Source organism: Mobula hypostoma, chromosome 2 (assembly GCF_963921235.1).
Source record: "Mobula hypostoma chromosome 2, sMobHyp1.1, whole genome shotgun sequence".
Taxonomy (NCBI): domain Eukaryota; kingdom Metazoa; phylum Chordata; class Chondrichthyes; order Myliobatiformes; family Myliobatidae; genus Mobula; species Mobula hypostoma.
Genome location: NC_086098.1, coordinates 249,761,308 through 249,787,061, shown reverse-complemented (window position 1 = coordinate 249,787,061; position 25,754 = coordinate 249,761,308). Strand labels below are relative to the sequence as shown.

At 46.0% G+C, this 25,754-nt stretch overlaps 7 non-coding genes across 7 annotated transcripts; all 7 read left to right on the top strand.

The window, feature by feature from the left end:
• Nucleotides 1-2,419: 2,419 nt before the first annotated feature.
• Nucleotides 2,420-2,492, top strand: trnav-aac (transfer RNA valine (anticodon AAC)). Its single transcript has one exon. It is a non-coding gene; the product is annotated as a tRNA-Val (tRNA).
• Nucleotides 2,493-7,257: 4,765 nt separating this feature from the next.
• trnav-aac (transfer RNA valine (anticodon AAC)) lies at nucleotides 7,258-7,330 on the top strand. Its single transcript has one exon. It is a non-coding gene; the product is annotated as a tRNA-Val (tRNA).
• A 3,426-nt stretch (nucleotides 7,331-10,756) lies between these two features.
• trnav-aac (transfer RNA valine (anticodon AAC)) lies at nucleotides 10,757-10,829 on the top strand. The gene has a single exon. It is a non-coding gene; the product is annotated as a tRNA-Val (tRNA).
• Nucleotides 10,830-13,757: 2,928 nt separating this feature from the next.
• trnav-aac (transfer RNA valine (anticodon AAC)) lies at nucleotides 13,758-13,830 on the top strand. The gene has a single exon. It is a non-coding gene; the product is annotated as a tRNA-Val (tRNA).
• A 3,763-nt stretch (nucleotides 13,831-17,593) lies between these two features.
• trnav-aac (transfer RNA valine (anticodon AAC)) lies at nucleotides 17,594-17,666 on the top strand. The gene has a single exon. It is a non-coding gene; the product is annotated as a tRNA-Val (tRNA).
• Nucleotides 17,667-21,205: 3,539 nt separating this feature from the next.
• trnav-aac (transfer RNA valine (anticodon AAC)) lies at nucleotides 21,206-21,278 on the top strand. The gene has a single exon. It is a non-coding gene; the product is annotated as a tRNA-Val (tRNA).
• Nucleotides 21,279-23,606: 2,328 nt separating this feature from the next.
• On the top strand, nucleotides 23,607-23,679 carry trnav-uac (transfer RNA valine (anticodon UAC)). Its single transcript has one exon. It is a non-coding gene; the product is annotated as a tRNA-Val (tRNA).
• The last annotated feature ends 2,075 nt before the right edge of the window (nucleotides 23,680-25,754 follow it).

Sequence of the window (25,754 nt, the reverse complement as noted above, 5' to 3'; positions counted from 1 at the left end):
AAGTCAAAGCCAAAGTTAAAGCAAAGGAGAGGGCGTACAAGGAAACAAAAATTAGTGGGAAGACAGAGGAATGGGAAGTTTTTAAGAGCTTACAAAAGGAAACTAAGAAGGTCATTAAGAGGGAAAAGATGAACTATGAAAGGAAACTAGCAAATAATATCAAAGAGGATACTAAAAGCATTTTCAAGTATATAAAGAGTAAAAGACAGGTGAGAGTAGACATAGGACCGATAGAAAATGATGCTGGAGAAATTGTAATCGGAGATAAGGAGATGGCGGAAGATCTGAACAAGTATTTTACATCCGTCTTCACTAAGGAAGACATCAGCAGTATACCGGACACTCAAGGGTGGCAGGGAAGAGAAGTGTGCACAATCACAATTACGACAGAGAAAATACTCAGGAAGCTGAATAGTCTAGAGATGGATAAATCTCCCGGACCAGATGGAATGCACCCCTGTGTTCTGAAGGAAGTAGCTGTGGAGATTGCGGAGGCATTAACAATGATCTTTCAAAAGTCAATAGATTCTGACATGGTTCCGCAGGACTGGAAGATTGCAAATGTCACTCCGCTATTTAAGAAAGGGGCAAGGAAGCTAAAAAGGAAATTATAGACTTGTTAGCTTGACATGGGTGGTTGAGAAGTTGTTGGAGTCGATTGTCAACGATGAGGTTACGGAGTACCTGGAGGCATATGACAAGATAGGCGAAACTCAGCATGGTCTCCTTAAAGAAAAACCCTGCCTGACAAACCTATTGCATTTTTTGAGGAAATTACAAGTAGGATGGACAAGGGAGATGCAATAGATGTTGTGTATTTGGATTTTCAGAAGGCCTTTGACAAGGTGCCACACATGAGGCTGCAAAACAAGATAAGAGCCCATGGAATTACGGGAAAGTTACATATGTGGATAGGGTGTTGGCTGATTGGCAGGAAACGGAGAGTGGGAATAAAGGGATCCCATTCTGGTGGCTGCCGGTTACCAGTGGTGTTCCACAGGGGTCCGTGTTGGGGCTGCTTCTTTTTACATTGTACTTCAACGATTTGGATTATGGAATAGATGGCTTTGTGGCTAAGTTTGCTGACGATACAAAGATAGGTGGAGGGGCCGGTAGTGCTGAGGAAACGGAGAGTCTGCAGAGAGACTTGGATAGATTGGAAGAATGGACTAAAGAAGTGGCAAATGAAATAAAATGTTGGAAAGTGTATGGTTATGCACTTTGGTGGAAGAAATAAACTGGAAGACTATTATTTAAATGGGGAGATAATTCAAAGTTCCGAGATGCAACGGGACTTGGGAGTCTTCGTGCAGGATACCCTTAAGCTTAACCTCCAGATTGAGTCGGTGGTGAAGAAGGCGAAGGCAACGTTGGCATTCAGTTCTGGAGGAATAGAGTATAGGAGCAGGGATGTGATGTTGAATCTCTATAAGGCACTGGTAAGACCTCGCTTGGAGTACTGTGTGCAGTTTTGGGCACCTTATTTAAGAAAGGATGTGCTGACGTTGGAGGGGGTTCAGAGAAGATTCACTAGAATGATTCCGGGAATGAGAAGGTTAACATATGAGGAACGTTTGACCGCTCTTGGACTGTACTCCTTGCAGTGTAGAAGAATGAGGGGGGACCTTATAGAAACAATTCGAATGTTGAAACACATGGACAGAGTGGATGTGGCAGAGTTGTTTCCCATGGTGGGGAAGACTAGCACGAGAGGGCATGACTTAAGGATTGAAGGGCGCCCATTCAGAACAGAAATGCGAAGAAATTTTTTTAGTCAGAGGGTGGTGAATCTATGGAATTTGTTGCCACGGGGGGCACTGGAGGTCAAGTCATTGGGTGTATTTAAAGCAGAGATTGATAGGTATCTGAGTAACCAGGGCATCAAAGGTTATGGTGAGAAGGCCAGGGAGTGGGACTAAATGGGAGAATGGATCAGCTCATGATAAAATGGCGGAGCAGATTCAATGGGCCGAATGGCCGACGTCTGCTCCTTTGTCTTATGGTCTATACTGTACTGAAGATTACCACTCATATGAACAACTGTTTTCCCATGTTATTTTTTGTACTTTGCAAGCATTCGGGAAATTTTGTTTGTCCATCACAGGAGGGATGTAGGGCAGAGCACATCGGATGAGCATAATTACCATCGCTATGTACTCTATGCGTCCGAATCTCTCATTCAGTCAACCTTGAAACCTTCCCTCTCTCGTGCTTCTGTCTGCATCTTCGTTTCCGTCCCATTTTCTCAGTTTCGGCTGTTATGGACAATTTTGAAAGTGTATAATTTTCTCCTTGATACTGAATATGATTTTAGAATATAATTCAATCATTAGTTTTTCGACCTTATTGGCTGGAACTGTGCGTTGTCTGTAGTTCCACTGGTGTCCATGATATGTGTTACATCGTAGATAATTGTGAGGTTTCTGTGGTGTAGTGGTTATCACGTTCGCCTAACACGCGAAAGGTCCCTGGTTCGAAACCAGGCAGAAACAGAATATGATACTTTTGCATAAATCAAATCCTTGGAAAGGGACGAAATCACTTTTATTCCATGAAGTACCCCTGTTACTCGTTCCGTAAACTGAGTATAATCTCACCCACAAAACGCTGGACAAAGAGAAGTCAGAATTTATAACATGACAGTTTATCATGGCTAGAAAGGATGGTCTGTGTGTGGCCTCCGTTGGTCGTGGTTGACCATGGGTCCTGCGCCTCCGGTAGTCACTGGTTTGTCGAGAAGCGTCGACTGTGGCTATTGAGGCCGATCCTGGAACGGCAGGGTCTGCCACAGTTGCTGCATGTGTAGGGCGTCGTGGAATTGTTGTCCGATGTCCGCTGTGCTCTCCGTTTAGCTCTCCGCTCCTCAGACTGACTCAGGATCACTCTTTCGCCTTGCTCTCGGTGTTGCTGAAAAGCACCTCGCCATTTGTTGCGGTCATCTGCTGTATCCTCCCAGCACTCTGTGCTGATTTTTAAGGCTTTCATGTCGCGCTTGCAGAATCAAAGCTGGGGTCTACCAACGTTCCTCTTGTCTGTTGCTAGCTCTCCGTAGAGTTCGCCTTTGGCAGTCTACCATCCTTCATAGAACGGACAGTCTGCGTTGTCTTAAAGCCGTGAACATTGTGGGAAGTCCAGACGACCTCAGAGTTTGGGACTTTATCTCTCCAGGTGATGCCGAGGATGCGGCGAAAGCTGTGCAGGTGAAAACTATTGAGTTTCCTCTCCTGCTTGGAGGAGATGGTCCAAGTCTGATAACGCTAGCATTGCATACAGCAGTCTTGATTTTTGTAGCGAGTTTCGGATTCTCCCAGACCCGCGAGGGGAGTCGAGCAAGGATCGATGCTGCTTTGCCGATATGCCTATTAATTTCAGCATCGAGGGAGACAGTGTCTCTAATGGTCGACCCCAAGTGTGTGAACTCGTGGACCACTTCTAGATCGTAATTGTCGATGGTAATCAGGGCCGGAATTTAGGCAGAACTAGGCTGGGCTGCAGCTCAGGGGCCCAAAATAGGTAGCTATCATCATGGCGGACAAAGAAAATACGAGAGTGGAGCACAGAAAAGAAAAAAAAGAAAGAAAAAAAACAGGAGCGTGAGAAAGAAGCGTTAAAAAAGACATTGAAATTGACAGAATTTTTTTTAACCTGTTCTCGATCATGCAGCAGTACCGTCGCTCTTTTCACAGTCTGAGACCGGTGGACAAATAGAGACTTGTTCAACAGTTAGCGCTAGCACCAGCGTTAGCACAAGACCGCCTTGTCGCAGTCAGCAGCTAACGTTGAAGAGGCAGAGAGCATTGCTTTGGGATTCTCGACCACAGAGGCCTCCGAACAACCAAGTCGGGTCGCCATTAATGTTAACGTTTCCGCAACTGAGGATCCTTACAGCACTGATCCAGCTCGCTGGGAAAAGGAAACCTTAGATGATTGAGTCCGAGCGTACTGGGTTAAGAAAGGGCCGGAGTCCTGCCAGAATAAGGATGTGGATATCAAAGCTTCGGAACGAGTATACAAACAGCAGAGACGTTTTTTCTCGAAATTTCACTTCAAACGCAAGCTCGTAAATGGTGAGTACATGTCAAGGCACCGGCTCTTATATTCCCCTTCCACCGGCTGTGTGTTTTGTTTTGCATGCCGCATCTTCAGTGATGGTAACTGTCAGTCCATCTTCGAAACTGGTTTTAGCGACTGGAAGCATGCCGCTGAGCGCATAGGAGAGCATGAAAATAGCGAACACCACAGGAAAATGATACTGACCTACGTTACGCTTGTGTCTGACAGCGGAAGAATAGATACAGAACTGCAAAAACAGTTCGAGTCAGAGTGTGTCTACTGGACCTACGTGTTGAGAATAGTGTTGGTGGTTGTGAAGTTTTTGGTCAAGAGGGGACTGGCTATCAGAGGCTCCAGTGACATATCTGGCAGGCCTGATAAGGGCAACTACATAGGCTCAGATCCACAATGGGGCAGGAGAGGCTGAGTCATCTTACTCTGATGTCACTTGAAAATGATCTTGTTCGGAAACTGGATTTTAGTGATCTGAACAAGGACTTTGCTGCAAAGAAATCCAGAAGAACTAGGCTTTAATTTTGAAAAACAAGCATCTGACTTTGCAAATATCTAGGCTTGTTTGTCACTGCTGTTCCTGTTTTTGTGACAATAGGCTAATAGTTGACTGTTTACAAACCCAGCAAGTAATAAGTGGTCTTTACTCTGCAATAGGTTAGTATGTGCTGGATCCCATTTTTCAAAAAGATTGTTGGAGTATTGTCAAGTTTCCTAGTTTGCCATAGTGCCATCTCTCTTGGCCTTTTTGTCTCTCATTTCTATTTTATTTTCTCAGAACACACGGTTGAGAAAAATACCTAGATAAAAATGCTTTGGTATTGGTTGAGAAATGAGGCCTATGGTATGTGCAGCAATAGCTAAACAAAGATTTAAGATTGGGTACATCATACTTCATCTCCCTCATAACTTTACTAAGCCAACTAAGCCAAGGTCAATTTTGAGTGCTTTAGATGCTGTCCTTCAAACTAAGAATCTGCATTACTTCCTGCCCTCCCTCTTAAGGCCTGTACGTTTATAGCCTAAACCAATGCCTTGGTCCACAGCTTTCATATTTAGACCTGTACGACCTTTGCTCTTGTTCTTGCCTTTTTTTGCTTGGTACAGCAGCATTTAACGGTGTCGGCAGGGGCCCATCAAGGCCTCCCACCCAGGTGGTAATGACTGGTGTCTCTACTACGTTCTGGGCAAGGACATTTGTTTTCTTTAGGCTGATGGTAAGCCCGAAGTCCTTGCATGCCTTGGAGTAGCGGTCCATGAGAGTTTGTCGTTGCTGTTTGGAATGCAACGTCATCGGCGAAGAGTATGACACGTATTCAGATGTTTTGCACCTTTGTTCTTGCTCTCAGGCGCGCAGGGTTGAACAGCCGCCCATCAGACCTGGTGTGCATGTAGATGCCTTCTGTCGACGTCCCAAACGCGTGCTTCAATAGCAGAGAAAAGAAGATGCCGAATTAAGTTGGGGCCAACACGCATCCTTGGTTGACTCCACTACTAATAACGAAGGGTTCTGATTGGCTGCCATCGTAATGAAGAGTAGCCTTCATGTCGTCATGGAATGACTTGATGATACTTTGGAGTTTCGGGGGATAGCTGATCTTGAGGAGAATCTGAAAGAGCCCATCCCTGCTGACAAGGTCGAAAACCTTAGTCAAGTAGATGAAAGCGACATAGAGGGGTTTCTGTTGTTTCCTGCACTTCTCCTGGAATTGACGGAGTGAGAAAATCATGTCGACATTGCCTGCTTGTATTCTTACACAGACAGAAAAGGGCGGAGTTATTTGAATGACAGGTGGTACCCAGTACGGTGAGATAAGTAGGAGGTCAGATGATATAGACCTCAGACACATGTTTTGGACACTGAATGAGCATTGTTGTGCCCGCAGAAAAAAGGTGGGTTTGGAGGATCGATCAGTTGCTCTTGCAGTGAAAAGGGAAAGGGTTGACTGGTGAGGAGTTGTCCATGTGTCCACCCTCGCCTGGGGGATAGCTCCACCACAGTAAACCGGTCCCCTTTGTTAAAGTCACAGTCGGTGACTTTTAAAGGATTTCAAAGGACAACGAGAAGATCGACGGCATCAGCTCACATGAAGACTCAAATCTCTCCCTCTCTCTCTCTCTCTCCATCACTACTCAACTCAATACCACGAACTGAACTGAACTGAACTTTACTCATCATCGTAAGACTGTAACTTTTTACCTATAGGCTTGAAGAAGGTTGGTTTATCATATATATTTCCACACTTACTGATATACTTACTTATATGTATAATATGTATAATCGTTGCTAACCTGTTTGAGTTAACCACAATTATATTACTGTATTGCTTAAATACTAAAAATATTATTAGGTAATAGCAATACTGGACTCCAAAGTGCTTTTTATTTCTGCTGGTTCTTTATTCCCGTCACGGGGTACCTGAAAGCTATAATATTTGACCTACCAAAATGAACCACTTCATACTTATCTGGGTTGAACTTAATCTGCCAACTCTCAGCCCAGTTTTGCATCCTATCAATGTCCCGCTGTAACTTCTGACAGCCCTCCACACTATCCACAACACCTCCAACCTTCAGCAAATTTATTAACCTAACCATTTCCTCCACTCCCTCATCCAGGTCATGTATAAAAATCACGAAGATCCCTGAGGCACAGCTGGTCACCGATCTGCACGCAAAATATGACCGGTCTGCAACCACTCTTTGCCTTCTGTGGGCAAGCCAGTTCTGGGTCCACAAAGCAATGTCCCCTTGGATCCCATGCCTCCTTACTTTTTCAGTAAGCCTTGCATGGGGTACCTTATCAAATGCCTTCAACAGATTCCGCTTTATCTCAGAGTCGACATATTGACTGAAATGGTATCCTATTATACCGCCTATTCTATTCCTTCGCGTTGAAAACTCCATTTCGCACAGACATGACAGAAGTCACGTGACGACACGCGAATTTTGAAGTACGTGGTGCAATTTTACATCCTCATCTAGACTCAGCGGGAACCAGATTCAGTCGTGACGGCGTTCGTGAAGATTGCTAGGAGAGGAAAAGATCCATTGCTTTCATTTTTATTGGTATTGTGTATGATTTTAGTATATAATTCACTCGTTCCTGTCGAGTTTCTGTTACCGAAAGTGAGTGTTTTGCACTGCTCCATTAGTATCCGGGACATGCGGTAGATGATAGGAAGCCGTCGCGTTTCTGTAGTGTAGTGGTTATCACGTTCGCCTAACACGCGAAAGATCCCTGGTTCGAAACCAGGCAGAAACATTCGATGATACTTTTGTATAATTCAAGTCCTTGGAAAGGATCGCAACCACACATTTAGTAAATTGAGTACTCCCGTTACGCGTTCCATAGGCAAAGTATCCACTCACCCACAAAACGCTAGAATAAGCGCAGTTAGCATTTATATCGCAATCCTTCCTGAGGACTGGAAAAGAAGGGGCAGGATACAAAATAAAAAGTTTGCTAAAGGTGTTCACACGCCGACAGGTGATAGCAGGGGCAGTCGAGAGGGAAGGTAAGATGTAGAGAGCGTGGAGAAAAAATATGTAAAATTCTCCTCTGAGACCGCTGTTAGCGGTGACACACTCAGTCCCACACCGTGATCTCTTCTGACGTGTGACTGTTCTCATCCAAGGTATGTGCGTTCGATTCACTCAGCACCCAGCTTCTCGTTTCTTTCCCAATCTTCCCCTATCTACGTGCCTTCTAGCACCTGGCTTCACTGATCGACAAGTGGATGGAGAAGGATTCGGATGTAGCAAATGCAGTATTTAGCAAATCAGGCGTAGCTTGCACAGGGGTGAAACCGTCCCTGAACATGGTTATGCAACATTTCAAAATAGATGGAATACTGAATTCAAAGCAGAAGTTGAAGCAATTCCCTCCATCATACGATACATAACAAGTCTCATCTCATCAGTACAGCTCGAGAACGGACGAATGTCACGTCGGTTAACTGGTCCAGAAGCCTGTCCAGTGAAAAGGACAGGGCGGTTTGGAACTCCCAGAGGCGCTTTTAGTTTATATGGTAAACTTTCTTTACTGAACGTGCGTTCCATGCAAGAATAGCCATTCTGTGATTTGTCACGCAGGGGTTTCCGTAGGAGAACGACCTGTCTCAGCCTGAGCAGCGCTGGGAACCTCTTTTCCTTTTCTGACTCAGCCCATCCGCAGTTAGAAGAACGAATTTTCCTAACACGACTTAATCTTCGTTACATTCACTGAGTGGAATTTAAGTCACAACAGCATCTCCTCCCCACATCTCCGTTCCTCCCGCCTAGTTTGTATGCTGCCAGAAACACAAAGTGCTGCAGGAATCAACAACAAAAGAAATTCCGCAAATGCTCAAATGTGCGGGGAAATCAAGATGTCAGACGGCATCTACGGAAGAGAATAAACAATTGACAATTGATGCCAAGGTACTTGATCGATAATTTATTTACACTATCACAGAGATCTTTGGAATGCAGAGTTGCGGCTATTTATAATTCACCGGCCTGACTTGAAGAACTTCAGCATCGGGCCTGCTTGTTTGAAACTGTCCGCCAATCCGCACTGAAAATACACTGTGAGTGTGTCGTTCCTCTGATCCCTTCTGTTCAGGCGCCGTCAACACCACCGACGGATTCAGTGGTGCGATGATCAGCAGGTGCGCCCCATCGTTGCTCGGGTAAGGAGTGTTCGTCCGCAACATTGACGGCATATTCCTCTCACTCGCTGCTGCAAGAACAGAGGAGTTACTCCACAATTGCGTGCGTTTTGTAACAGGAATTCGCAATCTGGGTCGGGGAGAAACACGTTGAAACATTATCCCAGATTCCCCTTTCTCTCACAGCCGACATATTCACTGAAAAAGTATCCTTCCATTTACTCTTCGACTCTCAGCCGGTTTTCACGTCCTATGTAAACTGGTCTTATTTCTTACCTCCCAGGTTTTTATTCTGCGGTAGTTATCACGGTCAAATTACACGCCAATAGTTCCCAGTTCGACGGAAGACGACGACGTAAATATTGCTCGTGTTCCAGTTTGTCAGTAAGAGTGTGTATATTGTGTGTATCGATTAACAGACAACTGGTGCCCAAAGATAACTTTCTACTTTGCAAGCATTCGGACGAGTTTGTTTGCCTGTCACAGGCGGGAAGTAGGGCAGGACCGGTTCAATGCGGCGCACATGGGATGAACAGAATTACCATCGCTATGTACAGTGTGTGTCTGAATCTCTCGTTCAGTCGACCTTCAAGCCTTCCCCCTCTCGGGCCCTGTCTCCATCGTAATTTTGACATATGGGAAGAAGGCGTTGGGAACGGACCCAAATGCAAGACACAGACACTACAGTACTAGGAACAGGAACGGACAAAACTAAATGTCGGGACGGGACGCAGACTAGGAGTAGGGACAGGAACACAGACTAGGGTAGGGGAACAGGACCAGGACGAGGGATTGGGAGCAAGGATCCTGGGCGTAGACTCCGAGCCGGAGACTGGACAAGGACCCAGAACCTGGGTCTTGACTCGGGCTCGGACCCTAAAACCATGCGAAGACGTGACGAGGCTTGGGTTCCTAGAGACCAGGCGAAGACGTGACGAGGCTTAGGTTTCTGGAGAGCAGACAAAGACGTGACGAGGCCTGGGATCCTGGAGACCAGGTGACCACGTGATGAGGCTTGGGTTCCTGGAGACCAGGCAAAGACATGAAGAGACCTGGGTTCCTGGAGACCAGGCGAAGACGTGATGAGGCTTGTGTTCCTGGAGACCAGACGAAGACGTGACGAGGCTTTGGTTCCTGGAGACCAGGCGAAGACGTGACGAGGCTGTGGTTCCTGGAGATCAGGCGAAGACATGACGAGGCTTGGGTTCATGAAGGTTAGACGAGGACTTGACGAGGCAAGGGTACTTCGAAGCAATTCCTGGGCAGGACGCGGGACTCCACCCCACAGAGGCAAGGACAGTGAGCAATAGACCCAATCGCAGGGTAACAGCAATTGGCCTGGCTTACCCGACGGCAACAAGGGCCAGGAAGGGATCTAGGTCCGGGGTTGCTCCAAGAGTCGAGGCGGCCGGTAATCTCGGCGGGCTACGGAACAGCCAAATCCATACCTCGATGACTGCACTAGCCTTCCACCGGTGGGTTGTTCCAGAGGGAGACTGAAGAGACGACCTAGCAATCACACTCGATCCCAGGACCACTTATATTCCCAACCCCAAGATGAGCATCAGGTGCTTATGGTTAAGTTCAACCGAAACCAGGGACAGGCTGAGGGCCCGGAGTCCAGAGTCCACGGACCGGACCGTGAACAGGAATGCTGAGTTCGGACCGGACCATGACAGATTTCTGCCCCATTTTCTCCGTGTCGGGCGTTATTGACATTTTGTAATTTGTTTATTCTTTTCCTTGGCGTTAAAAACTCCTTATCTACCACACGTGAAAAAAGGCAAGCGGATTTTGAAATACGTGGTGCGTTCCTACAGCTCCAAATGGACTCAGCGGGAGCCAGTTAAAGTTGGGGCGGCATTTGTGAAGATTGTTAGGAGTGGAAATAAGCCATTGCATTCATTTTTTATTGATATTGAGTTTGATTTTAGTATACAATTCGGTCGTTCATATCGATTTTCCATCAGCTGGAAGTGGGTGTTTTGTATAGCTCCATTCTTATCCGTTGCATGTAGTAGAGGATAGGCAGCCGTAGAGTTTCTGTAGTGTAGTGGTTATCACGTTCGCCTAACACGTGAAAGGTCCCTGGTTCGAAACCAGGCAGAAACATTCTATCATACTTTTGTATGCAAGTCCTTGGAAGGGGACGCAACAACACGCTAATTCAATGGAGTACTTCTGTTACTCGTTCCATAAACAGAGCATCCCCTCACCCACAAAACTCTGGAGCAAGAGCAGTTAACATTTATGCCGTGACCGTTCATCCGGACTGCAAAATAAGGGGCACGAACCAGAATAAGAAGTTTGGTAAATGTGTGTACACCCCGGCAGGTGATCGGAGGAGGCAGTTAAGAAGGAAGGTAAGGTTCAAGGAGCATAGAGAAGAATTGTGGAAAATTCTCATTTGAGACACTGTTAGCGGTGGCACATTCTCTCTGTCCCACACTGTGATCTCTCATGAAATGCGACTTTTCTCATCCCAGCTACGTGCGTTCGATTCGCTCAGCACCCAGTTTCTGATACTTTTGTACAAATCAAATCCTTGGAAAGGGACGAAACCGCTTTTATTCAATGGAGTACTTCTATTACTCGTCCCGTAAACTGAGCATACCTTCACCCAGAAATCGCTGGACAAAGAGAAGTCAGCATTTATGCCGTGACCGTCTGTCAGGGCTAGAAATGATGGGGCACGAACCAGAATAGTAAGTTTGGTAAAGCCGGCTGTTGACAGGAGGAGACAGCTGAGAGGGAAGATAAGGTGTAGGGAGCGTGGAGAAGAATTGTTTCGAATTCTCATCAGAGACTAGTGTACACTATGACACACTCTCTCCGTCGCACATTGTGTTGGCTCCTGCCCTGTGACGCTTCACATCCCAGGTACATGCGTTCGATTCACTCAGCACCCAGTTTGCCATTTCATCCCCAGTCTTCCTCAATATTCAAGGGAACAGGCAGGAGGTTCTATCAGCCTGATAGAGATGCCCGCATGGTGCTTTGCCTCCCTGGTGCCAGGCTACGGGTAGTCTCGGATCGGGTGCAGAAGGCACGGGGTGAACGGTCAGAAGTCTTGGGACCCGTTGGTATCAATATCATTGGTAGAGAAAGGGAAGTGGCCTGAAGAGAGTTGGGTTGGACCTCCCGGGTAGTAATCTCAGGATTGCTGCCTGTGCCACGTGCTAACGAGAGCAAGAACAGTATGATCAGGCATATTCATGCGTGGCTGAGAAAGTGCTGTAGGGGGCAGACCTTGGGCTCCTGGATCATTGGGACCTCTTCTGTGGGAGGTATAAGCTGTACAAAAGGAATATGCTGCATCTGAACCCAAAGGGGTCCAGTATCCCAGCAGGCAGGTTGAATAGAGCTGTTAGAAAGGGTTTAAATGAATTTGGGAAGGGGATGGGAACCGATGATAGGGCTGAGGAAGGGAAAAATAGAAATAAATTAAAGATAGCGTGCAACAGATATGATAGAAAGGACAGGCAGGAAATATTACATCGTCACAGGCAGTGGGGTGATTTACAGTGCAACAGAGGCGTGTTGCAGTTAAAACAGAAAGCAACAAATGCTGGACTGAAAGTGTTATATTTAGAAACACGCTGCATAAGAAACAAAACGGACGATCTTAAAATTCAGCTACAGATTGGCAAGTATGGGCATTTGGCCGACTCTGAAACTTGGCTAAAGGATGACTGCCATTGGAAGCTGAACGTCCAAAGATATACGGAGTATCGGAAAGATAGGTTAGTAACCAGAGAGGGTAGTGTGGTCCTGTGTATAAGAAATAATATTAAACCAATAGAAAGGAATGAGATAAGATCGGAAGGTCTGGAGTCTCTATGGGTTAAGAAATGGCAAGTGTAAAAGGATCCTAGTGACAGACTTCCAAACAGCGGCTGGGATGTGGGTTACAAATTACAGCTATAGCAGGAAATAGGAAAGGCGTGTTAGAAGGGCAATGTCATGATAATCGTTGGGGATTTTAACATGAAAGTGGATTGAGAAAACGAGGCCAGTACTGGACCACAAGAGAGAGAATTTGTGGAATATCTTAAGGGATAGCTTTTTAGAACAGCTTGTTGTTGAGCCCACTAGGCGATCGACTGTGCTGGATTGGGTGCTAAGGGTGCTTATAGTTAAGGAATCCTTAGGGTACCGAGATCGCAATATGATCGAGTTCACTTTGAAATTTGAGAATGTGTCAGTATTTCAGAGGAATAGAGAAACTTACAATGGCATGAGAGGGGAAATGGCAAAAGTTGAATGGAAAGGGACACGAGCAGGAAGGACAGCACAGCAGCAATGGCTGGAGTTTCTGCGAAAAATGTGGGAAGTGCAGGACAGATACGTTCCAAACAAGAAGAAATTTTCTAATTGAGGAAACGTAAGAGGACGGTAACGTAAATATTACTCGGGCTCCAGATTCTCAGTAAAAGCGTTTATACTGAAGGTTACTACTCAAACGGGCAACTTCTGTCCCAAGTTATTTTTTGTACATTGCAAGCATTCGGTCAATATTTTTTGCCCGTCACAGGCGGAGAGAAGCGCAGGACCAGTTCAAAACAGCGCACATGGGATGAACAGAATTACCACCAGAATTGCCAGAGATTGTGTGTCTCAATCTCTCGTTCAGTCTACTTTGAAGCCACCCCTCCCCCGTCTGCACCTTCGTTTCTGTCCCCATTTTCGCAGTATCGGCCGTTATGGACAATTTTGAAAGTGTTTATTTTTTCCTCCGCGTTGAAAACTCCATTTGACACAGTCATGAACGATGTCTCAGAATAATAGGCGGATTTTGAAATACGTGGTGCAATTCTACATCCTCATGTGGACTCAGCGGGAGCCAGATTCAGTTCTGGCGGGATTCTTTAAGATTATTATGAGAGGAAATGATTCATTGCAATCATTTTTTGTTGACATTGAGGTTGATTTTAGTATATAATTCAGTCGTTAGTGTTTGGATTCTATTGGCTGGAAGTGTCAGTTGTGTCTAGTTCCATTGGTATTCGCTGCATGCGGTAAAAGATAGGCGGCCGCAATGTTTCTGTAGTGTAGCGGTTATCACGTTCGCCTAACACGCGAAAGGTCCCTGGTTCGAAACCAGGCAGAAGCATTCTATCATACTTTTGCATAAATCAAATCATTAGAAAGGGTCGCATCCTGGTTAATCCAATGAGGTACTTCTGTTATTTGTTGCATGAACTGAGCTCAACCTCACACACAGACAAGGAGAAGTCAGCATTTGTGCTGTGACCGTCTATCAGGACTAAAGAAGATGAAGCACGAACCACAATAAGAAACATGGAAACATAGAAAACCTACAGCACAATACAGGCCCTTCGGCCCACAAAGTTGTGCCGAACATGTCCCTACCTTAGAAATTACTAGGCTTACTTATAGCCCTCTGTTTTTCTAAGCTCCATGTACCTGTCCAAAGGCCTCTTAAAAGACGCTATCGTATCCGTTTCCACCACCGTTGCTGGCAGCCCATTCCACGCACTCACCACCCTCTGAGTAAAAAACATAACCCTGACTACTCCTCTGTACCTACTTCCAAGCACCTTAAAACTATGTCCTCTTGTGGCAACCATTCCAGCCCTGGGAAAAAGCCTCTGACTATTCACACGATCAATGCCTCTCAGCATCTTATACACCTCTATCAGGTCACCCCTCATCCTCCGTCGCTCCAAGGAAAAAAGGCCGAGTTCATTCAACCTATTCTCATAATGCATGCTCCCCAATACAGGCATCATCCTTGTACATCTTCTCTGAACCCTTTCTATGGCTTCCACATCCTTCCTGTATATTAGTGAGGCGATCAGAACTGAGCACAGTACTCCAAGTGGGGTCTGACCAGGGTCCTATATAGTTGCAACATTCCCCCTCGGCTCCTAAATTCAATTCCACGATTGACGAATGCCAATAAACCGTACGCTTTCTTAACCACAGAGTCAACCTGCGCAGCTGCTTTGAGTGTCCTATGGACTCGGACCCAAGATCCCTCTGATCATCCACAGTGACAAGTGTCTTATCATTAGTACTATATTCTACCATCATATTTGACCAACCAAAATGAACCACTCCACACTTATCTGGGTTGCACTCCATCTGCCACTTCTCAGCCCAGTTTTGCATCCTATCAATATCCCGTTGTAACCTCTGACAGCCCTCTACACTATCCACAACATCTCCAACCTTTGTGTCATCAGCAAACTTACTAACCCATCCCTCCACTTCCTCATCTAGGTCATTTATAAAAACCACGAAGACTAAGGGTCCCAGAATAGATCCCTGAGGCACACCACTGGTGACCGACCTCCATGCAGAATATGACCCTTCTACAACCACTCTTTGCCTTCTGTGGGCAAGCCAGTTCTGGATCCATAAAGCAATGTCCCCTTCGATCCCATGCCTACTTACTTTCTCAATAAGTCTTGCATGGGGTACCTTATCAAATGCCTTGCTGAAATCTGTATACGCTACATCTACTGCTCTTCCTTCATCAATGTGTTTAATCACAACCGCAGAAAATTAAATCAAGCTCGAAAGGTACAACTTGCTCTTGACAAAGCCATGCTGACTATTGCTAATCATATTATGCCTCTCCAAATGTTCATAAATTCTGCCTCTCAGGACCTTCTCCATCAACTTACTATTAATTTCCTGGGCTATTTCTACTCCCTTTCTTGAATAAAGGAACAACATTCGCAACCCTCCAATCCTCCGGAACCTCTCCTGTCCCCATTGATGATGCAAAGACCATTGCCAGAGGCTCAGCAATCTCCTCCCTCACCTCCCACAATAGCCTAGGGTACATCTCAACCGGTCCCGGCTACTTATTCAACTTCATGCTTTCCAAAAGCTCCATCGCATCCTCTTTCTTAATATCTACATGCTCAAGCTTTTCAGTCTGCTGAAAGCCATCACTACAATCACCAAGATTCTTTTCCATAGTGAACGCTGAAGTAAAGTATTCATTGACTGCCTCTGCTATTTCCTCCAGTTCCATACATACTTTCCCACTGTCACACTGTCACACAGAACTTTCATAAAGCCGGCTGGTGATAGGAGGAGACAGATGAGAGGGAAGGTAAGGTGTAGGGAGCGTGGAGAAGAATTGTGTAAAGTTCTCCTCTGAGACCACTGTGTACCGTGACACACTCTCTCTGCCCCACGCTGTGAACTCTCCTGAACTACGGCTCTTCTCATCCCAGGTATATGCTTTCGATTCACTCAGCACCCAGTTAGTCATTTCATCCCCAGTCTTCCCCTATCTACGTGCCTTCTAGCACCTGGCTTCACTGATCGACAAGTGGTGAGTGAAGGATTCGGATGTAGCAAATGCAGTATTTAGCAAATTAGGCGTACATTGCACTGCGGAGAATCCGTCCCTGAATACGGCTATGCAACATTTCAAAATAGAGGGAATACTGAATTTAAAGAAGTTAGCAGAATTTGGAGCAATTACATCGGTCAGGCGATACAGAGCAAGTTCCACCTCATCAGTACAGCTCCAGGACGGTGTGGATGCCACGAAGTCTGTCTAGTAAAAAAGAGACTGCGGTTTAGAACGCCCTGAGGTGCTTTTAGCTTATAGGATGAACTTCCTTTATTCAAGTGGCGTTACTTGCAAGAATCGCCATTCCCTGATTTGTCACGCAGATGTTGCCGGAGGAGAACGACCTACCTCAGCATTAACAGCGCTGGGAACCCTTGTGCCCTTTCAGACTCTGTCCATCCGAAGATAGTAGAACGCATTTTTCTGACTTGACTTAATCTTCGTTACATTCACTAAGTGGAATTTAAATCAACACACCTCCGTTCGTTCCGCCTTGTTTGTATGTAGCAGGAAACACAAAGTGCTGGAGGAACGCGACAACTCAAGAAAATGCGCAAAAGATGGGAATGTGCGGGAATATGAACAAGTCAGATGGGATCTACGGAGGAGAATAAGCAACTGACAATTCATACCAAGACACTTGATCGATACACTATTTACACAGATATTGAGAATTCTGGAAGGCAGCGGGCGGCTACTTATGATTCATGGGCTTCACTTGAAGAACTTCAGCACCCGTCCAGCTGATTTGAAACTGTCTCCCAATCCGCACTGAAAATACACGGTGAATGTGCCGTTCCTCTGATCTCTTCCCATAAACCGCCGTCAACCCCACCGACGGATTCAGCAGTGCAGTGATGAACAGGTTAGCCTGATCGTTGTTCGGATAAAGGGTCTTCGCCCCGAACGTTGACGGCAAATTCTTCTCTCTCTCGCTCCTGCATGTCCAGAGGAGTTACTCCACTATTGTGTACGTATTGCAACAGGAATTCACAATCTGGATCCGGGAGAAACACGTTGAAACATTTCACCAGATTCCGCTTTCTCTCGACGTCGACAGATTCACTGAAATGGTATGCTTCCATTCACTCTTCAACGCCTAGCTAGTTTCCACGTTCGATGTAAATTGGTCTTGTTTTTCACACGCCCGCGATTTTTATAGTGCGGTGGTTCTGACAGTCACATTTCACGCCAATAGTTCCCAGTTCGATAGAGGACGGGATCGTAACGGCAGGGCCAGTTCAATATGGCGCACATGGGATGAGCAGAATTACCATCGCTATGTACTCCGTGTGTCTGAACCTCTCGGTCAGTCTGCTCTGAAGCCCTCCCCCTCTCGTGTGCCTGTCTCCATCTTCGTTTCTGTCCCGATTTTCTCGGTATCGGCCATCATGGACAATTTCGAAAGTGTGTATTTCTCTCCTTGATATTGAGTATGATTTTAGAATATAATTCAGTCCTTAGCGTTTGGATTCCCTCAGCCGGAACTGTGTGTTGTGTTATTCGCTGCATGCGGTACATGACAGGCAGTCGCAATGTTTCTGTAGTGTAGTGGTTATCACGTTCGCCTAACACGCGAAAGGTCCCTGGTTCGAAACCAGGCAGAAACAGAAGGTGATACTTTTGTATAGAAGAGTTTCCTGGAAAGGGACAAAACCACGTTTATTCAATGGAGTACTGTACCTCTGTTACTCGTTCTATAAACTGAGCATTGCGTCACCCACAAAACGCTGGAGATAGAGACGTCAGCCTTTAGACCGTGACCGTCTATCAGGACTAGAAAAGATGTGGTACGAACCAGAATAAGAAGTTTGGTAAAGCCGGCTCGTGATAGGAGGTGGAAGATGAGAGGAAGCGTGCAGATGAATTGTGTAAAACTCTAATCTGAGACCACTGTACACGGTAGCACACTCTCTGTCGCACACTGTGATGGCTTCTGACCTGCGACTCCTCTCATCTCAGGTACGTGCGTTCGATTTGCTGAGCAACCAGTTTCTCATTTCATACCCAATCTTCCCCTATCTACGTGCCTTCTAGCACCAGGCTTCACTGATCGTCAAATGGCGGGAGAAGAATTCGGATGTTGCAAAATGCAGTTTTTAGCAAACCAGGCGTACATCGCACTGGGGAGAATCCTTCCCTGAACGCGGTTACTCCAAATTCCAGATTAGATGAAATATTCAATTTAAAGAAGTTAGCAGAATTTGAAGCGTTACAGAGCAGGTTCCATTTCAACAGTACAGCTCACGGACCGTGCGAATGCCACGTAGCTTAACTGGTCAGGAAATCTATCCGGTGAAAAGGAGACAACAGGAATTCCGCAGATGCTGGAAATTCAAGCAACATACATCAAAGTTGCTGGTGAACGCAGAAGGCCAGGCAGCATCTATAGGAAGAAGCGCAGTCGACGTTTCAGGCCGAGACCCTTCGTCGTCAGGTGAAAAGGAGACTGTAGTTTGGAACTCCCAGAGGCGCTTTTGGCTTATAGGGTGAACTTCCTTGATTGAATGGGCGTTACTTACAAGAATCGCCATTCCCTGATATGTCACGCAGGTGTTGCCGTAGGACAACCCTCTCTCTCTGCCTCTGCAGCGCTGGGAACCTCTTTTTCCTTTTCTGACTCTGTCCATCCGAAGGTCGTAGAACGCATTTTTCTAACATGACTGAATCTTCGTTACATTCACTAAGTGGAATTTAACTCAAAACCGCACCCCATCCACACACCTCCGTTCGCCCCGTCTAGTTTGTATGTAGCAAGAAACCCAAAGTGTTGGAGGAACGCAACAGCACAAGAAATTCCGCAAATGCTGAAAATATGCGGGGAAATCTACAAGTCAGACGGCATCTACAGAGATCTCGGGAATGCAGCGTGGCGGGTACTTATGATTCACCAAGACTTGAGCAACTTCAGTACCCGACTTGCTTGATTGAAACTGTCTCCCAATCCGCACTGAAAATATACGGTGAATGTGTCGTTCCTCTGATTCCTTCCCTTAAGGCGCCATCAACACTACCGATGGATTCAGTGTTGCGGTGATGAACAGTTTGTCCCATCGTTGCTCAGATGAAGGGTCTTCGCCCGTAATCGTTGACGGCGAATTCCTCTCTTTCGCTGCAGCATGACCAGAGGAGTCACTCCACTATTGTGTGCGTGTTGTGACAGGAATTTACAATCTGGATAGGGGAAGAAACACCGATCGGGGCCTGTCGCCTTGCAACCGTTCACCCTTTTGAAAGCCGTTTTGACGTCGACCTCCGAGACAAAGATCGCAGGATCACCGCGTACTGCAATGATACTCAGAGCGGTAGTATAATTCTAAACATAGAAACATAGAAACCCTACAGCACAATACAGGCCCTTCGGCCCACAAAGCTGTGTCGAACATGTCCTTACCTTAGAAATTACCCAAGCTTACCCATTGCCCTCTATTTTCCTAAGCGCCATCTACCTATCCAGGTGTCTCTTCAAAGACCCTATCGTATCCGTCTCCACCACCGTCGACGGCAGCCCATTCCGCGCACTCGCCACTCTCTGCTTAAAAAACTTACCCCTGGGATCTCCTATGTACCTACCTCCAAATATCTTAAAACTGAGCTTTCTCGTGCTAGCCATTTCAACCCTGGGGAAAATGCATCTGACTATCCATACGACCAATGCCTCTCGTCATTTTGTACACCTCTATCAAGACGTCTCTCATCCTCCGTCACTCCAAAGAGTAAAGTCCGAGTTCACTCAATCTATTCTCATAAAGCATGCTCCCCAATCCAGGCAACATCCTTGTAAATCTTCTCTGCACCCTTTCTATGGTTTCCACATCCTTCCTGTAGGGAGGTGATCAGAACTGAGCATAGTACTCCAAGTGGGGTCTGACCAGGGACATATATAGCTGCAACATTACCTCTCGGCTCCTAAACTCAGTCCCATGATTGATGAAGGCCAATGCACTGTATGCCTTCTTAACCACAGAGTCAACCTGCACAGCAGCTTTGAGTATCCTATGGACTCGGACCCCAAGTATGATGCTCCATACTGCCAAGTGTCTTACCATTAATACTATATTCTGCCATTATATTGACCTACCAAAATAACCATTGCACACTTATTTGGGTTGAACTCAACCTGCCTCTTCTCAGCCCAGTTTTGCATCTTATCAATGTCCCACTGTAACCTCTGACAGCCCTCCACACTATCCACAACACCCCAACCCTTGCGTCTGCAGCAAATTTACTAACCCATCCCTCCACGTTTTCTTCCTGGTCATTCATAAAAATCACGAAGAGTACGGGTCCCAGAACGAATGCTCAAATGTGCGGGGAAATCAACAAGTCAAACGGTAGCTACGGAGGAGAATAAACAATTGACAATTCATGCCAAGAGACTTGATCGATACTTTATTTACACTGATACTGAGATCTCTGGAATACAGCGTGACGGCTACTTATGATTTACCAGTTTGGCTTGAAAAACTTCAGCACCCGGCCTGCTTGTTTGAAACTGTCCCCAACCCAACTGAAAATATACGGTGAGTGTGTCGTTCATCTGATCCCTTCCCTTAAGGCGCCTTCAACAAACCGACGGATTCAGTGGTGCGGTCGGTTAACAGGCAACAGGTTCGCCTGATCGTTGATCGGATAAAGGGTCTTCGCCCGAAACGTTGACGGCGAATTCCTCTCTCTCGCTGCTGCGTGACCAGAGGAGTTACTCCACTATTCTGTGCGCATTGTGACTGTAATTCACAATCCGGATCGGGGTGCAACACGCTGAAACTTGTCCCCAGATTCCACTTTCACTCACAGTCGACAGATTCACTGAAATTATGGTATCATATTATACCATATAGTCTATTCCTTCGCGCTGAAAAATCCATTTCGCACACACATGAATGAAATCACAGGACGACGCGCGGATTTTGAAATACGTGATGCAATTGTACATCCTCATCTGGACTCAGTGGGAGTCAGATCCAATCGTAGCGGGATCCTTCAAGATTATCATTACAGGATATGATCGATTGCATTACTTTGATAATATGTATGATTTAAGAATATAATTCACTTATTATTGTCGGGTTTCTATTAGCCGGAAGTGAGTGTTTTGTATGGGTCCATTCGTATCTGCTGAATGCGGTACATGACAGGTAGCCGTGGCGTTTCTGTAGTGTAGTGGTTATCACGTTCGCCTAACACGCGAAAGGTCCCTGGTTCGAAACCAGGCAGAAACATTCTGTCATACTTTTGTATAAGTCAAGTCGTTGGCAACCGCACGTTTATTCCGTTACTCGTTCTGTAAAAAAAGCATCCCCGGACCCTCAAAACTCTCCAGTAAGCGCAGTCAGTACTTACGTCGCAACCGTTCATCAGGACTGGAATAGAATGGGCAGGATCCAAAATAAAAAGATTGGTAAAGGTGTGCTCACGCCAGCAGGTGAGAGGAGGAGGCAGTTGAGAGGGAAGGTAAGATCTAGGGAGCCTGGAGAGGAATAGTGTAAAATCCTCCTCTGAGAACGCTGTTCGCCGTGACGCACTCTGTACCACGCAGTGATCTCTTCTGAACTGCGATTCTTCTCATTCCAGGAGCGTGCGTTTGATTCACTCAGCACTCAGTTTCTCATTTCATCCCCAATCTTCCCCTATTTACGTGTCTTCTGGCACCTGGCTTCACTGATCGACAAGTTGCAGGAAAAGGATTCGGATGGAGCAAATGCAGTATTTAGCAAACCAGGCGTACATTACACTGGGGAGAATCCGTCTCTGAACACAGTTATGTAACATTTGCAATTAGATGGAATACTGCATTTAAAGCAGTTGGCAGAATTTGAAGCAAATCCATCGGTCAGACGATTCAGAGCAAGTCTCGTCCCATCAGTACAGCTCGTGGACGGTGCGAATGCCACGTAGATTAACAGGTCACGACGTCTGTCCAGTGAAAAGGAGTCAGCGGTTTGGAACTCCGTTTATACGGTGAACTTCCTTTTCTGAAGGAGCGTTCCATGCAAGAATAGCCATTCCGTGATGTGTCACGCAGCAGTTTCCGCAGGAGAACGACCCATCTCAGCCTGAGCAGCGTTGGGAACCTCTTTTCCTTCTCTGACTCAATCCATCCGCAGGCAGAAGAACGGATTTTCCTGACACGACTTAATTTTCGTTGCATTAACTGAGTTTGATTTAATTCGCAACTGCATCCCGTCCCCACAGCTCCGTTCTTCCCGCCGAGTTTGTATGTTGCAAGAAATACAAAATGCTGCAGGAATCAACCAGCAACAGAAACTCCGCAAATGCTCAAATGTGCGCGGAAATCAAGATGTCAGGCGGTATCTCTCGACGAGAATAAACAATAGCCAATTCATGCCAAGACACTTGATCGATACCTTGTTTAAACTGATGCGGAGATCTCTGGAATTCAGCGTAGCGGCAACCTATAGTTCACTGGCTTGATTTCAAGAACTTCAGCCCCCGGCCTGCTTGTTTGAAACTGACCCCCAATCTGCACTGAAAATATACGGTTAGTGTGGCGTTCATCTGATCCCTTCCCTTAAGGCGCCGTCAACTAACCGACGGATTCAGTGGTGCGGTGATGAACACGTTCGGCCGCTCGTTGCTCGGATAATGGGTCTGCGCCCGAATCGCTGATGGCGAATTCCTCTCTCTCGTTGCTGCATGACCAGAGGAGTTACTCCACTATTGTGTGCGTATTGTGACAGGAATTCACAATCTGGATCCGGGAGAAACACGGTGAAACATTTCACCAATTTCCCCTTTCTCTCACAGCCGACATATTCACTGAAATCGTATCCTTCCATTTACTTCAACGCCGAGTAGCTTTCCGTGTTCTATATAAACTGGTCTTGTTTTTTTGCACTCCAGCGGTTTTTATAGTGCAGTGGTTATCACGGTCAACTTACACGCCAATAGTTCCCAGTTCGATAGTGGACGGCAAAGTAAATATTTCTCGTGCTCCAGTTTGTCACTATGAGCGTGTATATTGTGTGTTTCTATTCAAACGGACAACTGCTGTACTTTGCAAGCATTCGGACAAGTTTGTTTGCCCATCACAGGTGGGAAGGAGGGCATGACCGATTCAATGTGGCGCACATGGGATGAACAGAATTATCATCTGTGTGTCTGAATTTCTCGTTCAGTCGAGTTTGAAGCCTACCCCCTATCGGGCCCATTCCCCACCTTGGTTTCTGCCGCATTTTCTCAGTGTCTGCCGTTATTAACCTTTTAATTTGTTTATTGTTTTCCTTCGTGCTGAAAACTCTATTTCGACCGCACATGTAGGAAGTCACAGGGCGACAAGCGGATTTTGAAATAAGTGGTGAGTTCCTACAGCGCCAGCTGGACTCAACGGGAGCTAGTTACAGTTGGGGCAGGATTCGTGAAGAATATTAGGTGTGTAAATAAGCCATTGCTTACAATTTTTATTGATATGAGATTGAATTTCTTATACAATTCAGTCATTAAAATCGGTTTTCTAAAAGCTGGAAGTGAGTGTTTCGTATAAGTCTATTCGTATCTGCTGCATGTGGTAGATAATAGGCAGCCGTAGAGTTTCTGTAGTGTAGTGGTTATCACGTTCGCCTTACACGCGAAAGGTCCCTGGTTCGAAACCAGGCAGAAACATTCTGTGATATTTTTGTATACAACGAGTCCTTGGAAAGGGACACAACCACACGTTAGTTCAATGGAGTACTTCTGTTACTTGTTCCGTAAGCAGAGCATTCCCTCACCCACAGAACTCTGCAGCAAGAGCAGTTAGCATTTATGCCGTGACCGTTCACCAGGACTGAAAAAGAAGGGGCACGAACCAGAATAAGAAGTTTGGTAAAGGTGTGTACACCCCGGCAGGTGATAGGAAGAGGGAGTTGAGAGGGAACGTAAGATGTAGTGAGCCTAGAGAAGAAATGTATAAAATTCTCATCTGAGACCGCTGTTAGCGGTGACACATTCTCTCTGTCCTGCACTGTGATCTCTTCTGATATGCGACTTTTCTCATCCCAGGTACGTGCGTTCGATTAATTCAGCACCCAACTTGTCATTTCATCCCCAATCTTTCCCAATATTCAGGGGTACAGATATGAGGTTCTATCAGTCTGATAGAGATACCCGCATGCAGTATTGCTTCCCAGGTGTCAGGGTACGGGATGTCTCTGATCGGGTGCAGAGTATTCTGAAGGCAGATGGTAAACAGCCAGAAGACTTGGTACACGTTGGTTCCAATGACATTGGTAGAGTAAGGGAGGTGGCCTGAAGAGCGAGTTCAGCGAGTTGGGTAGGAAACTGAAAAGCAGGTAGTAAACTCAGGATTGCTGCCTGTGCCACGTGCAAACGAACGCAAGAATAGTATGATCAGGCATATTAATGCGTGGCTGACAGACTGGTAAAGGGGGCGGGCGTAGGGTTGCTGGGTCATTTGGGGCCTCTTCTGGGGGAGGTATAACCTTCACAAGAAGAATGAGCTACACCTGAACCCAAAGGGGTCCAGTATCCTAGCAGGCAGGTTTAATAGAGCTGTTAGCTAGGATTTAAATGAAAATTAGCAAGGAGATGGTAACCGGAATGATAGGGCTGAGGAAGGGGAAAATAGAAATAAATCAAAGATAGCGTGCAACAGAGATGATAGAAAGGACAGGCAGGAGAGGAGGGATAATCACAGCAAGTGGGGTGATTTACAGGACAACAGAGGCGTGGTGCAGTTAAAACAGAAAGCGACAAATATTGGACTGAAAGTGTTATATTTAAATCAACACAGCATAAGAAATAAAATGGATGATCTTGAAATTCAGCTACAGATTGGCAAGTATGACCATATGGCCATCTCTGAAACTTGGCTAAAGGATGACTGCTATTGGGAGCTGAACGTCCAAAGATATGCGGTGTATCGGACAGGTAGGTTAGTAGGCAGAGGAGATAGTGTGGCCCTGTGTATAAGAAATAATATTCCATCATTAGAAAGGGATGACATAGGATCAGAAGGTCTAGAACTTCTGTGGGTTGAGTTAAGACATGGAAAGGGTAAATGGATCGTAATAGCAGTTGTATCCAGGCCTCCAAACAGCAGCTGGGATGTGGATTACAAATTTTAGCAGGAGATGGAAAAGGCGTATCAGAAAGGTAATGCTCTGATAATAGTTGGGGATTTCAACATGGAAATGAATTGGTAAAACCTGGCCAGTACAGTGAGTAGGATGCAAAGAATATCATGGACGAAACGAATTATCTAACGAGGATGTCATGAACATAGAAAACAGAAAAAGAGAAATAATGTATGAGATCATGAAAAGGCAATGTAACTTAATTGGACATGTGATTACGAAAGAGGAGTTAGAATGCACGGTAATTATGGGAAAGATTGAAGGGAAGAAAGCAAGAGGAAGGCAAAGACAATTGATGAATTTCAGCACCGGGCCTGCTTGTTTGAAACTGTCTCCCAATCGGCACTGAAAATGTACGGGGATCGTTCCTCTGGTCCCTTTCACTTAAGGCGTCATAGACCAACCGACGGATTCAGTGGTGCGGTGATGAACGGGTTCGCCCCATCGTTGCTCGAATAAAGCGACTGCGCCAGAAATCGTTGACGGCGAATTCCTCTCGCTCGCTACTGCAAGACCAGAGGAGTTATTCTACTATTGTGTGCGCATTGTAACAGGAATTCACAATCTGGATGCGGGAGAAACACTGTGAAACATTTCACCAGA